The sequence below is a fragment of the Microtus oregoni genome, unplaced genomic scaffold (assembly GCF_018167655.1).
Source record: "Microtus oregoni isolate MIOR12 unplaced genomic scaffold, Mior012 000119F_ref0000445, whole genome shotgun sequence".
In the NCBI taxonomy this organism is placed as follows: Eukaryota; Metazoa; Chordata; class Mammalia; order Rodentia; family Cricetidae; genus Microtus; species Microtus oregoni.
In genome coordinates this window covers 2,272,366-2,285,504 of record NW_024544748.1, presented here as the reverse complement: position 1 = coordinate 2,285,504, position 13,139 = coordinate 2,272,366, and positions in this window count along the sequence as shown.

Genomic DNA, 13,139 nt, shown 5'->3' with positions numbered 1-13,139 from the left:
GCATAAAAAACAGACATATCTTCTACTGGAACAGGATTTGAAAGGCCAGGAATAAATTCATGGATTGATGGTCAATTTGTTTTCAGAAAAGTTGCCAAGAATACATATTGTAGAAAGGATAATCCCTTCAATAAATGGTGTTGGGGAAAGTGGATATCCACATGCAAAAGAATGAAATTTGATCTTTACTTCACACCATCTGCAAAAATCAACTTAAAACAGATTAAGAAATTAAATGTATGACTTGAAACTGTAAAATTACTAGAAGAAAACATACGAGAAATGTTCCACATTGAACTGGGCAAGGGTTCTTTGGATATGATCCACAAAGCACAGGACTCAAAGGAAAATGAGGGAGGGAGGGAGGGAGGGAGAGAGTGAGGGAGGGAGAGAGAGAGAGGTAATCCCAGAATTTGGATCAGGTATGTTATGGTGAGAAGGTTTGTTCCATCCAAAACTAAAGCTAGTTCAAGGTCACCTTGGACTGCTTGAGATTCTATTTCAAAAAAATAGAAGAGAAGAAAAGAAAGTGGGGAGTAGTGAAGGAAGAGAGAGGTAAACAAATGAAGGGAGGAAAGGAGGAAGGAAGAAAGAAGGAATACTATCATATGGAGTAAAAGAAAACATTTGCAAACAATTTTTCTGCTAAAAGGTTAATATCCAAAACATGCAAGGAACTCAAACAACTCAATAGGAATAAAATAAATAATGCAATTAAAAACTGAACAAAGGGGGCTGCGGACTAGCCCAGGGACAGAATACTTGGCTATTATAGCACTTTGTGTTCCATTTCTGGCATTGCCAAACAAAATGAAGCAAAACAAAGGGGAACAGGGTTGACCAGATGAACAGGTGCTTCTCAGAAGACCACATGCCAATGGCCAGAAGGTATAGGAAAATGCTGAGCTGAGCATAACTAATTTTCAGGGAATGCAAACCCAAACCTTAATGCACCTGGCCGCAGTACAATGGCTGTGAAAAAGACTAAGTCTCCCTGGACTCTGTATTTCCAAACAATTTACCAACACATGTGAGGTGGGCTGAGTGGGATGACTTAGATATCTATGCAAGCATGAAAACTGAGTATGAATCTTGAGCACCCACATAAAAAATTGGGCGACCCCATCTACTAATCTCAACACTGGGGAGACAGAGACAGGAACATTTCCAGGGGCTCATTGGTCAGCCAGCCTAGCCTAATTGGTGAACAGAGATTTGGTGAGACACACTGTCTCAAAGAAATAAGATGGAGAGTGTCCGAGGAAGACATTCAAAGTCAAGCCCTGGTCTCCTGATGTATGTGCATACACGGCACACACCCATACGAACACGCACGTGGACCAGGCTAAGTGCTGGTAAGGATGTAATGGAAAGGGAATCATGGCACATGGTACACTATTGGTGGGAATGGACACTAGGATAGCCATTAGAGAAAGCAGTATGGTGAACCCTTAAAACAGAGTCTTTAATTCTAACACCCAGGAAGCAGACGCAGGCAAATCTCTGTGAGGTTGAGGCCAGGTTGATCTACATGTCGAGTGTCAGGCCAGCCAGGACCACACAGTGAGACCCTACCTCAAAACAACAGCAACAATTAAAATGGTATTGTTGGCTGCGCACCACATCTGTGTGCCACATCTGTAACCCTAGCATATAGGAAATAGAGGCAGGAAGGATGTGAGTTTGGGACCAGCCTAGGCTATCTGTCAAAGCCCTTTCACAAACAGACAGACAGACAAAAGTCCTGTCCTATGAGTCAGCAGTCTCACTATCGAGAAACCAAAGGAAGTAAAATTAATAGTCGAAGAGACTCTTACCCCTGAGTTCATTGTAGCAATAGCCAAAATATAGATTCATCCTCAGAACTAAGCAAGGGTGAACAAATAAAGGCACAATAGTCTAAACACATTGGAATACTAGTGCTTTATTAATTTTATTTATTTATTTATGGATGTATTGAGACATTGTCTACTCACTAAACATCCCCTTGTATTTGGGGTCTTCCTGCCTCCATCTCTCAAATACTTTGATTCCATGCTTATACCACCTTGCTTCCTTTTATGTGAAGACAAATATTCTACTACTTGACTCACATTTCCAGCCCCAAGAATATTAGTTTGTAAAAAAAAATTATCTCTCTTTTTTTGGTGGGGGCAATTGTTTGCTTGGTTTGGTTTTGAGACAGGGTCTCACTGTGTAGCTTGATTGGCCTAGAACTAGATGTTGCAGATCAGGCTGGCCTCAAATTCTTATAGAAATCTGCCTGTCTCTGCCTTACAAATGTTGGGAGTAAAAGTATGTGCCGCTACAGCTGGTTTTAAAAAGAAATCTTGACGTTTGTGACAATATGATGAACTTGTAAGTCTTTATGCCATGCGCAATAAGGCAGACACAAAAGACAAATACCACTTGGTTTTGCCTGTATGTACAATCTCAGGGGAAAAAATATGAAGCTTCAAGGTGCAGAGAGTTAGGATGATGGTTATCGGGGGTGGGGTGGAGAATTGGCATAAGGATGGTTGTTTTGAAATCTGTTGTACAGTAGGGTGATAATAATGAATGATAATGTATATTTTGAAACAAAACTTAGAGCTGGAGAGATGGCTCAACAGTTAAGAGAACTCATTGTTCTTGCTTAGAACCTGGGTTTGCTTCCCGGCACCCACATGATGCCTCACAACCATCCAAGACTCCAGTTCAAGGGGATCATATACCCCCTTTGATCTCCTTAGGCACTAGGCACACATGTGATGCACATACATACATGCAGACAAAACACTGACACACATAAAACAATTTAATATATCTAGAAACAAAACAACATTATAGGTCGTCTCACTAAAAAACAAGTGTGGCAATTAATATGTTGATTAGCCTTAGTCAATCATTCAGCATTGTACATATATTTTAAATTATTAGATTACATCCTATAAATATATGCAATTATAATTTGCCAGTTAAAACTAGTACAACTCAAAACATCATAATGAGAAACTAGTTCATACCTAATTAGTATTGATATAGATATGAGTAATTTGCATTAGTATAGATTTTGCTTTATTGATAGAGATTTAAGGTCAATTTTGTTACATGTATATGTATTTCTAATCTTGATTAAGGTATTGTGATTGTGTAGTTCACTTAAAATGTAATGTATATAGGTTGTTAATGGATAATCATAGATAATAGTCAAGCTTGTAGTTATGTTAGTTAGATTTTCTAGATGTGCATAGATACATTTCAAATGGGCATTCTTCATATCTTTCAAAGGGTAGAGAATATGACATTTTAAATGTTTTAATAACTTAGGACTTTTCATGACAATGAGACACTCTGCTCCTGGCAGCACCAATCTACTTCAAGAGGACGATGGCATCGAAGAGGCTCCTTATGGAGTTTGATAGCCATTTGGGCAAGAAACTGCTCTTGCCTGGACTATTGCATAAACTGGACACAGAGAACCCGCAGAGAGAGGACTACTGAACTTGCCTAAGGTGAGATGATCTTTCGGGGTTCCTGATTCATGAAAGAGTCTGCGAGACATTCTGCAGGACACAACAGATAGTGACTGAACTGACTTTGAATTTTCCTGCTTTATGGAAATGTCTGCTGGATACCATGGGCCTGAAGGCTGAAGATGGATGCCCCAACGATACAAAAGAACTTTGGGTGACTGTCCAGGCAGCGAAATGTCTCTGTGATTTCTAGAGTTTTGTAAGTTGCTTACTTCTCATTTACTTAGGTAATATTATATACTTCTGGAGTCTTTGATGGAGTTGAAGAATAGATAGATATAGTTTTCCTTAGTTATGATAAAAGACAAAGTAGATGTAAATATTGTAACTGTAATTCTTGCTTTATAACTGTTTTGTTATATGTAATTTTGCTATGTTAAAGTGAAAGCCTTTCCTTTTTGTTTAAACAGAAAAAGGGGAAATGATGGAGGAAGGTCATTGGCTAATAAAGAAACGGCCTCAGCCCATTTGATAGGCTAGCCTTTAGGTGGGTGGAGTAAACAGAAGAGAATGCTGGGAGGAAGAGGAAATGAGCTCAGATTCAATAGCTCTCCTCTCTGGGGCAGACACGATGAAGCTCCGACCCAGGATGGACGTAGGCTAGAATATTCCCGGTAAGCACACCTTGGGGTGCTACACACATTAATAGAAATGGGCCAGGCAGTGTTTAAATGAATACAGTTTGTGTGTTGTTATTTCGGGGCATAAGCTAGCCAAGTGGTTGGGAGCAGGGCGGCAGGAATGCAACCCGCAGCTCCCTCAACATAGTATGACTATAGAAATGATGAGAAACAAGTGGAGGTTAGGATGTACAGATGTTAGAGGCCAGCCAGGTGTGCTGGCATAAGCCTGTAATCCCAGCAGTCAGGGGGTTGAGGCAGGAGGACTGTGTGTTCAAGGCCAGCCTGGGCTATATATTTGAGACATTGTTTCAAAAAAAAAAATTTAAGAGGTGAAAAAAAGGAAAAGAAAAACTGGAACTCTTTACAAAATGGAGCAGCCTTTCAAACAAAGCTGTTCCTCTTAGAGCTGACCATGATGAGGTATATGTCCAAGAGGAGCAAACCACTTCCACACACTTGTATGTGGATACTTACAGTAGCATTATTCACCATATGCAAAAAGTAGAAACAACCAAAATGCCTAGCCACTGGTAAAATATGGTATATTCTTAGAAAGGAATACTATTCGAGCAAAAAAAGGAATGTAGCCAGGCGGTGGTGGCGCATGCCTTTAATCCCAGCTTTTGAGAGGCAGAAACAGGTGGATGTTTGTGAATTTGAGTCCAGTGTAGTCTACAGAGCAAGTTCCAGGACAGTCAGGGCTACACAGAAACCCTGTTTTGAGAAACCAAAAGAGAAAAAAAATGATATGTTACAAAATGGATGTACCTTCAAAACATTGTGCTACAGAGAAGTAGCCAGTCATGAAAGATTGCACATTGTAAAATTCAATTTGTAGGAAATGTCCAGGGTGAAAAAAATCCATAGAGACTGAAAGTAGATTAGGGGTTACCAGGGGCTTACTTGCAAAAGGGGATAATGAGGAGATATTGCTTAATGGTTTCAGAGTTTTTGATTGGGGTGATGAAAAGGTTTGGAAGTATTGTGGTGTCAGTTGCACAATACTGAAAATATAATTGATGTCATTGTGTGTACATGATAAAATGGCAGATTTTGCTATGTATATCTTATCACAATAAAATGAAGTTTTCATTAAAATATAAAGAAAAATAAAACAGACAGACACACAAACACTATGATTGATAGGAAATACCACTGGATGGCTTGTGTCTTCTGCAAAACGTGAGGGAAGCTCATCCTCAGAGACCAAAGAGTACTTGATGCATAACAGACTGGAGCTGAGCTCGAGGCAAATGGAGCTGAACCAATGCTCTGTTCACGCCCCGTTCTCATGATAAGAATCACCTGGGGACTTGTTAACCATACAGAGCACTGATTCTCAAAGTACTGTCCAAGGAGTCCTGGGGGTCAGTGAGGCCCTCTCTCTTCCAGTTACATATCTCTGAAACTAGCTGGATTTTCTTCTATATTTCAGCCAAAAGAACATATAGCAACAAATTGAATGCAGGGGCAGATGTGAGAATCTGTTCAATTCTGCCATTGTAATTTTTGCTGTTAGAAAAAATGCCAGAAGATAGGGGCTCTGTAAACTTTTGTAATGCTGTGAGTTAGTTCTTGTTACAGTGAGAACTGGTTATTTGCTGCTGAAACCACAGCAGAATTGAGCCTCAGCAGCGGGGAAGGGAGCATAGTTGTGGGTCCCAGTGTTAACATAGCTCACACAACTCAGTTCTCTCTATAGATTAAGTCACACATGAAGCATCCCTTCAAACGTCCAAGGAGAAAAGATGCTTCTCTCAAATCACCTCTTTTTTTCTTACATTTTTAAAATTAATTTCTTCTTTGACAATTCCATCCAGATATAATGCATTCTGATTTCTCTCACCTCAGACCCTCTGTTATCTCCCTCCAGCCCCGGCAAGCCCCCTTCATTTTCAATGGTCATGCCTTTTGGTTTTGTGGCCCACTGACTTTAACCTGCGTCATCTAAAGCAATCATCACAATGTTAAAAAGTTAATTATTGAAGTATCTGTTGTGGCTAGGTGGCGGTGGTACATACCTTTAATCCCAGCACTCAGGAGGCAGAGGTAGGTGGATCTCTGTGAGTTTGAGGCCAGCCTGGTTTACATAGTGGGTTCTAGGACAGCCAGGGCTACACAGAGAAACCATGTCTTGAAAAACATATATGTATATGTATGTATGTTGTATGCCCAAGGAGGTAGCTGGCCCAGCAGGTTAAAGCAATTGCTAAGCAAGCCTAATGACCTGAGTTCAATCCCTAGAACTATTGTAAAAAAAAACTGATCTTGGGGTGAGCATTTGTAATTTCAGTATTCCTGTGGTGAGATGGGAGGCAGAGACAGGATTAGCTGAAGCTAGCTAACTGGAGCACAAAATGCAATAGAAACGAGAGAGATGCTGCCTCAAACAAGATAAAAGAGAGAACTGACCTCTGAAAAGTAGCCCTCTGACACTCTGTGCCTTCCCCTAAATAAATAAATGATGTAACCCACACACACACTCCTGATAAAAGACACACAAAAAAGTGGAAGATGTAAAACACTATCACTCTTAATTGAATTGTTGAGAACATAGTCATTTTTATTAAATATGGCTTGTATTAATGTGTAATAGGTTTATTGTTTTATACAAACTACAGGCATGTACCGCTGTTCCCAATTTTCCAAGTAATTTTTGAGAGTGTGAGGATTTGTTTCCAAGAAACAAACATTGACAGAGAAAAACAATCATTTCCATTATAAATTGTCCTTTAGATGGCTTCTTCGCCTTTTGGTTAGGAGAAAGTGTGGAAATTCTGATTTAGGAAGTCTTTCTTAGGGCCCTGGACTCTGTTGTTAGACAACTGGACTGGGTTCTTACTGAGGATGCTTGGTACATGTTGAGCCAATGTAAAGATGTTTGCATGCCAGCAGTGTTTATGACTGACAGGTGGAATTAAAACTAGAGGAATCAGATTTGTCAGGCTGAAAATAGCTGGTCCCCTGGAGATTGTGTGGGTAGTGACAGTGCTTGATGAACTAATCCGCATAGCTATATCTAGCCGTGCTGACAGCCCAAGGACAGGAACAGAAGGTGGGCACTGGAAACTCCAGCTACCTGGGGCTCGGATCAGGTTCTTTAAGTCACTTTGTACTATACACACAGCTGGCATTCAGGTTGTCCACTGAGAAGCTCTGACCTGGATTACGTGGGGGGAGAGAAGAGTTCAGGTCCCTCTGGCATGTGGACATAATAGCCTAAGAGGGGAAGCTGAGGAAACCTATAGTTGCCTCTGTTTGAGGAGGGATCTGGAAAGTGTGCTGGGCTTTGGGGGGGGGGGGGCGGTGGGACAGGGCAATGAAAGGACAAAATGCCTTCCTACAGAGAGCTCCACCTCCTCTGAGTCACATTTTAGGCTCCTTTATGGTACACAGGACTCCTAGTATCTTCCTAGTGGTGGGCATTCAGCCTAAGCATCAGTGTTTGGAGACTTTTCACAATCCCCTGAACTGATCATTTCTCTCTCGTGTATAACACCAACCTGCAGCCTTGCTCTAGGACAGAGCCTTGCTGTGTTGGCCAGGCTGATCTTGGACTCCTGGACTAACAGTGATCCTTCTGTCTGAGCTTCCCAAGTAGCTGGGGTGACAGGGGCATACCATCACGGCCAGCTTCTCTGGGAACACTACTGCAGCGCTTTGTACTTCTCTTTCTCTGTGATCTGTATAGCTTCACTTGCTTGAGTCGGAATATCTTGACCAAGCTATGTCAGGAAGACAGAAACTCCTATTCACATTTCTGCCTCTAAGGATGTAATATGTGCTCCACAAATACTCAATGAATTAATAAATGATTGAATTTGTTCAAAGAGTTAAAAGATTCAGATTTAAAATAAGGGCCTATTGTCAGCCTGAGCTATACAGTGAGACTCTATCTCAACAACCAAGGGCTGAGAGGGTAACTCAGTGAGAGTACTTACATAATATGTATAAAGGCTTAGGTTTGAGCCTCAGTAGAGTGAGCATGAACACACACACACACACACACACACACACACACACACACACACACACGGCAAAAGTAAAAGAATAACAGAACAAAATATGAGGCTTCTCTGATTCCAGGACCTGAATAATATCTGCATGTCTTTGGCTCCAAAGCAAATGAGGAAAAACCGAGCTGAGTGCAGTAGATGCAGAGGGAACCATGCGACCCATGCTGGGTGGAGGGGTGAACAGAAACGACTGAAGGTCAAAGCAAAGATTATTTCTCTGAACTTTCCACCAGGGTGTTGGCACAGAGACCTACTAGAAAAATTCTTCCATGACAAACCAAAGGCTCTTCTGAGCCGTCTGTCGAGTAAGGGAGTTAGAGGACTGAAAATGAACGTGGCTTTCAAAGGAGCAGCCCCTCCTGTCTGGTTCTCGCTTCCCTGCTCCACTGGTCCTCCCTGCTGAGGAAGGCGTAGCAGCTCCAGCCATTTAGGGCAAGAGGAAGGTGATCCTCAAGAACTAACTTTCCGAGGAAGGGGAAGGCTGGGGCTACCCCCCAGACAACTTAGACTCAGCCCAGGTGACCTCTGACCCCACTGCAAGGCCTGACGCTTTTCTTACCGTACCCATAGGGATTTGGTGTAGTGCACTGTAGAGATTTGGAGGTGAGTGTGATTCAGGTCCTTCTTTTATGTTCTTTGACTTAGTTCCTTCGGGAAGGCCCTGCCATGTGCCTCCAGTGAACTGCTGTGGCTTGGCCTAGTGGTTCAGTACTTTGATGGTTTTTTGAGCATACACAACCCTTGTGCCTAGAATGCCTCTACCAAAATTCCCGTTAAACTTTAATCTCTATTTTGTGTTGTTAAGGTAGAGACTCACTAGATATGGTGATGCACGCTTGCCGTCTCAGCACTCTGGTGGCTGAGGCAGGAGGATTTAGAGTTTGACATCATCCTGGGCTAGACACAGCCAGACTCTTTTTCAAGGTGGAGACTTGATCTGACTGTGATATCTGGTGGTGGGGAAGGTGGTGGTGGTTTCATGGCGGTGATTAAGGTTAAGGAGATTTTAAGGGGGAAGCACTAATGCCATAGGCAGATGGCTTCTTCTTGCCCCGTGATGCCCCGTGCCACCTTGGAACTCTGTCTAGAGTCTCTGCCAGTGAAGAGGACCTGCAGATGCAGCTGTCTGAGCACAAATTCCCTAGATTTCAGACTCCTGAGCCGAATGCTTGTTCTTTATAAACTAGTCTCTGGTATACTGGAATTGAAGTAGAAAATAGAGCAAGAAGAGCCAGAGAGAAGGCTCAGCAATTAAGAGCATTGCCTGCCCGTCCAGAGGACCTGGATTCGAGTCCCAGCTCCCAAATGTTGTCTCACAACCATCTGAAACTCCAATTCCAGGACATCTGGCACCCTTTTCTGACCTCTTTGGGCACAAGATACACACAAGCATACAATTTAAAAATAATAGTAATTTTAAAATTAAGAGAAAAAAGCAAAGCAAGACCTTAAGGACAGTGGCAGAAGGGGACAAAGAAGGGAGTGGAATAATGCTGTTAGCATTGCTGTCAGGGGTGGTGCTGTCCTCCATGCCCTCACTTGTATCTTCTTGTCATATTTGAAGCTCTCTCTCAGATGACCAGAAAACCCACATTTTGGGGGTACGCAAGCAAGAACAAGCAAGCAAACAAACACCTACAGACTTTGTTAGCATTTTCACACAGGACAACAGTGCCCACCAGTTCTTATGTCAGATGCTTTCTGGAAACTCTTAAGGTACCCATCTCTAGCTTTTGAAGGATGCTTCAAGGACCAAATATATGTGACCAAACATATTATTCTGGGGAGTTCAGGCCTAGATGGCCTTCTTTGGACCATTAAAAATCTCATGAACTCCAAATTTGGGATCTCTGATCATCACTGTTTTCCTTGACAGAGATAGCAATTGGGTAGCACTTTTAGGTCTTATGTATTCTTTCTAGGACCAACATTGGAGTTCAGGAGAATTCTGGGAGCCTCATAGACTATATAGGCGGTAAATTAATACTATACCTTACCATTTATCTCATATTTACCCTGTGTACACCAAATGACACAATATTCTCGTCAAGTGGTTGCACTTATAGTGACAGGGAACCCTTTAAACCCTTTAAGTTTCCCTTAACACACTCAAGTTTGTCATAGTCCTATTTAGGTACACATAGAACTTGACATAGCATTCTAGATTATTCTGTTATATAATACCTAATTTCTTTCTTGCCTAGTATTTGTAGCATTTGTATGCATATATACAGAGACATGTATACATGCTAAGGAAACATCTATGGCTCTGTCCATTTACTCAATTGTTCACTCATTCTTTTTTTTTTGGTTTTTCGAGACAGGGTTTCTCTGTGGTTTTGGAGCCTCTCCTGGAACTAGCTCTTGTAGACCAGGCTGGTCTCGAACTCACAGAGATCCGCCTGCCTCTGCCTCCCGAGTGCTGGGATTAAAGGCGTGCGCCACCACCGCCCGGCTTTGTTCACTCATTCTTTCAACTACTTAGTGTAAACAAGATTTCTCAAGTACCTGCTTTGCTCCAGGAATGTCCTAGCCATGAGGAAGACAACTAAAATGTGGTCTCTCTGCGTGATTTAATCCAAGACCAGAGCTGCAGAGCTTCTTTTTCTAGAATTTTATTTAGGTTGTTTTAGCACTTTGGGGATATGGTGCTGATCTGCTGTTGACTGATGTAATGGTACTAGCTCACGTATCTTATATTCTCATTTCCAGGACTGACTTCTCTTTTTGAAAGTGAGAGTAGCCAGGATTCCTAATCTCTGTCTCCATGTCTCATTGACTGTTACTGTGCATCAATCACCAGGACCAAGCACCCTACTGTGACGCTCTTCTAGGCTTGTCCCTTCTGCTCCTGTCCAGATTTGGCATTTGGGGTTCTTCCCTGTCTCACTGCTATGGCATTTCTCTTGCACATCCTGCTCTACAATATAGTGCCTGTGGTCTTTCCAAGCTGGAGATAATGGGCTCATTTCAATAACAGTATCCCTGCTTACAGAGAAATGGCATTCTCTTTTTGGTTACAGCAAATTTTATGTGCCTCACAAAAAGTCACACACTGTGGCTGTGTATGAAAAGTTCTAGGTAGCTGAGCACTGATAGATAGCATAGGTAAATTTTAGGTTTTAAAACCAAATGTAGGGCCAGTGAGATGGTTCAGTGGTAAAGGCACTTGCTGTCTAGCCTGAAACTTGATTTCAATCCCCAGGTCCCACATGGAAGAATTAGAGAAGCGACTCCTGCAAATTGTCCTCTGACTTTCATGCATGGCAATGCATGCCCACAGACAGACAGACAGATACACATACATGCATGTACACACTAAATAAATAATGGAATAAAAGTGCATTAGAAAAATCAAGGTACAGCCAGGCATGATGGTATCTGCCTGTCATCTCAGCACTCGTGAGGTAGAGAAAAGAGGATCAAGTCTCAGTCATAAATTAAATTCAAGGAAAGCCTGGCCTATATAAAGTCCTGTCTCAGAAACAAACAACCCCCCCAGAAAAAAAAAACAGAAACAAAACAAGAAACAACCAAACCTAACAACCACCACCACGAACAACAACAAAACTACAGTTATCAAGCTGTAAAACTGGGTGTAGTGTTACACATCTGTAGTCTTAGCACTCAAGAGGCTGAAGCAGAAATATCACCTGATCAAAAAAGTCTGAGGTCAGCCTGGACGACATAGCAAAGCCCTGTCTCACACAAACAAGCCATCAAGGTCTGATGCTCATTACTGACATGATAATCCAGGTGAGGAGGTGCACCTCAGTCAAGCCAGCACTCCGGAGGCTGATGCAGAAGGATTGTGTCAGTCTAGGATATGTAGCAAGTTTCTCGGCCTGGAGTACATAAAGATACCCTGTCTCAAAAGCACATAATTGTTTTTTTTTAAAATGTAGCTGGGTCTTAATCTTGGAGAATTTTACAGATAGTGTCTCTTTTCCACAGTCTAACACACACAACGGTTCTTTGCTCTTCTTAATCCTGTTGCTTCTTCAAAGCAGACATTATCCTTGTTGGAAAGCATCCTAGTAGGCCTAGACCACTGAAATGTCCACCTTGGGGATCCCACCAATCAGCAGGCTGGTTAATGATCATACATGTCATGCAATAACTTGCTTTTTGTTCGGCACTAGGAATCGAACTACGAATGGGAGGTAAACACTCTTACGCTGAACTGTATTCCCAGCCCTAAGCTTAGCTCTCACTATACAGTCTTATTTGGTATTTCAGGTGTGTGGCTTTTCTATTGGGCATGTAAATTTGGGTGAGCTTTTATAACTCTTTTGGTTTTGCTTTTTTGTGGTGCTGGATGGTGACAGTGTTGAGGATGGAATCTAGGGCCTGGCACATGCTAAGAAGCACTTCACCATTGATCTCACCTCTACTACTGGTTTTGTTTTGCAAGTGAGCTGGTATGTAAACAGTCTGACTCACATGTTCAATTAATTAGAAAAATAGTTGATGCCTATATGATGGGCAGGCTGAGGAAGAGCTATCCTAGATGCCAAACCTTTGCCCACCAGGCTTTCATATTGTTTGTGTGCTCAACAAGGCTTTTATCCATTTGTTTCTGATCTCTTCTACCCCTACTTCTGGAAATGCCAATCAAGAGTTCAGGGATTTGAAGACAAGATACTATAGGACTGATCTGTGAGGGAGTGCTCTGAGGTATGCCTCCTTCATTCTCTGGACTATCGCTATCCCACCAATTTACTTTATGAACCATTTGGTTGCAAAAACATCTTTTTAGGGTGTTAGTTCCCAAATTGTATCATGCTGTGCTTAGGAGTTCCCTGGAAAGCTTGATACCATGCAAGGTGTCTGGCTCAGCCACAGATTTCTGCTGGTTTCTATTCCTGAGCAGTTTCCAAGTGATGCTGCTGGGCAAGAGACCATGCGCTCTGAGCACTGCTCCTCTAAGGGAATGAATGTCCTGACAGTTCCCCAGAGTCTTCTAGGAGGAGCTCTGGCAAGAG